The sequence below is a fragment of the Gavialis gangeticus genome, unplaced genomic scaffold, assembly GCF_001723915.1.
Source record: "Gavialis gangeticus isolate Ggan-Ray unplaced genomic scaffold, GavGan_comp1, whole genome shotgun sequence".
NCBI lineage: Eukaryota > Metazoa > Chordata > Crocodylia > Gavialidae > Gavialis > Gavialis gangeticus.
The window spans coordinates 110,080,004-110,082,298 of record NW_017729031.1 but is presented as its reverse complement, the minus strand read 5'-3'; positions in this window follow the sequence as shown (position 1 = coordinate 110,082,298).

The window sequence follows — 2,295 nt, the reverse complement described above, 5'->3', positions numbered from 1 at the left end:
GTGAAGTAGCGCCTCCTGATGTCCAACTTAAACCTTCCCTCCGCCAGCTTGTGACCATTGTTCCTGGTCACTCCTTGCGGCGCTCGGGGGAACAGGGACTCCCCCAGCGCCTGCTGATCCCCCCTAACCAGTTTATAACAGGCCACAAGATCCCCCCTCAGCCTTCTCTTTTGAAGGCTGAACAGGTTCAGGTCCCGCAACCTTTCCTCATAGGACCTACCCTGCTGTCCCTTGATCATACGAGTGGCCCTCCTCTGGACCCTCTCGATGCTGTCCACATCCCTCTTAAAGTGCGGCGCCCAGAACTGGACGCAGTACTCCAGCTGCGGCCTGACCAGTGCCGCATAGAGGGGGAGGATCACCTCCTTGGACCTGCTCGAGATGCATCTGTGGATGCACGACAAGGTGCAGTTGGCCTTCCTAGCCGCCTCCCCACATTGCCGACTCATGTTCATCTTGGAGTCAATAATGACTCCCAGATCCTTTTCCACCTCCGTGCTGACAAGAGGGGAGTTCCCCAGCCTGTATGTATGGTGCCGATTGTTCCTCCCCAGGTGCATCACCTTACACTTGTCTGTGTTAAACCCCATCCTATTCTCCTCCGCCCATCCTTGTAACCTATCTAGGTCCAACTGTAGCCTGTTGCTCCCCTCTATTGTGCCCACATCCCCCCACATCTTAGTGTCATCAGCAAACTTGAACAGGGTGCTTTGCACCCCCTCATCCAAATCACTGATGAAGATGTTGAACAGGGCGGGCCCAAGGACCGAGCCCTGTGGGACCCCACTTCCCACGTCCTTCCAGGTCGAGAAGGACCCATCCACTACCACCCTCTGGGTGCGACTCTCTAACCAGTTGGCGACCCATTGGACTGTATGGGTGTCTACGCCACAGTCCCCCAGCTTCCTAATGAGAATGGGGTGAGAGACAGTATCAAAAGCCTTCCTGAAGTCTAGGAAAACTATATCCACTGCCACCCCTGCATCCAATGATTTAGTGACCTGGTCGTAAAAGGCCACCAGGTTGGTCTGACAGGACCTGCCGCTGATGAACCCGTGCTGGTTGCCCCTGAGCATGCAGTTCCCTGCTGGCCCCTCCTGGATGTGTGCCAGAATAATTTTCTCGAACAGCTTGCCCAGGATCGAGGTAAGACAATTTAGTGGTGTTCTAAGGTAGTTTAGGAACCCCTCCCAAAATTCCTTGTACAGCTCCCAGAAAGACTGAATGCTGGGATGGTTCAAAAAGTAAGCAATAATACTACCACATGAGGGTGCAGCTACATGTACCCCTGACTGCACAGTTGGTACTGTGCGACCATTTAATACTGACTCTAGCAAGTACTAAATGACTGTGCATTACTCAGTGGTATTGCACAGTTCCAGCAGCTCATGGGTTGTTTTCGACTCTACTGCACAGTAGCAGCGGGATCACGGGTATTCCCTGTGGATGCTACATTACTCTAATGCCAGAGTTACATAACCGTAGCTTGATGCTATGGTGACGTGATGTGTAGACTCACCCAAAAACTATTTAAATGTAATGTTTGTGATGTTATTGTGTATTGTTTGTCTTGTGACAGCACATAAAAAATGTAGTAATGGACTGGGACCCCATTGTGTTAGGTGCTGTACAAATACAAAAAAGATAGTTCCTGCCTTAAGGAATGACAATGAAGATGAGGAATACTACTACAATAAATTGATTCCTTTTTTTGCAAGGAAAAACATATTTTTTTCCAAACTGCCTCTGCAAATGGTGAGGAATGAAGGGGTATTTGACACTGATGAAGGGAAGTTTATTTCAGATTGTACTTGATTTGTATGTGGACTACTCAGAGAACTGTGCATGCAATGTGCACAAGTGTTCTAGGGAAGACCAAATGGTTCTTGCCATATGCAAATTCTCTAGTGTAGGCAAGATCACGAAGAAAATAAAGAAGACATCCTTAGCTGGTATAATTCAGCTTAGATCCATTGAGCTTAATGTAGTGATGCACATATGCACCGACAGCAGATCTAACCCTGATAAAAAACATTGTTAGAGTCACTTCAAAAGGGATCTTGGAGTCATTGTTGACTGGACATGAGCTGCCAATGTGAGGAAGCGGTCAGTAAGGCTAACTGCACCTTGTCATGCATATACAGATGGATCACAAGCAGGTCCAGGGAGGTGTTCCTTCCCCCCTATGCAGCGCTGGTCGGGCCACAGTTTAAGTACTGCGTCCAGTTCTGGGCGCCACACTTCAAGAGGGACGTGGCTAATCTTGAGAGTGTCCAGAGAAGGGCCACTTACATG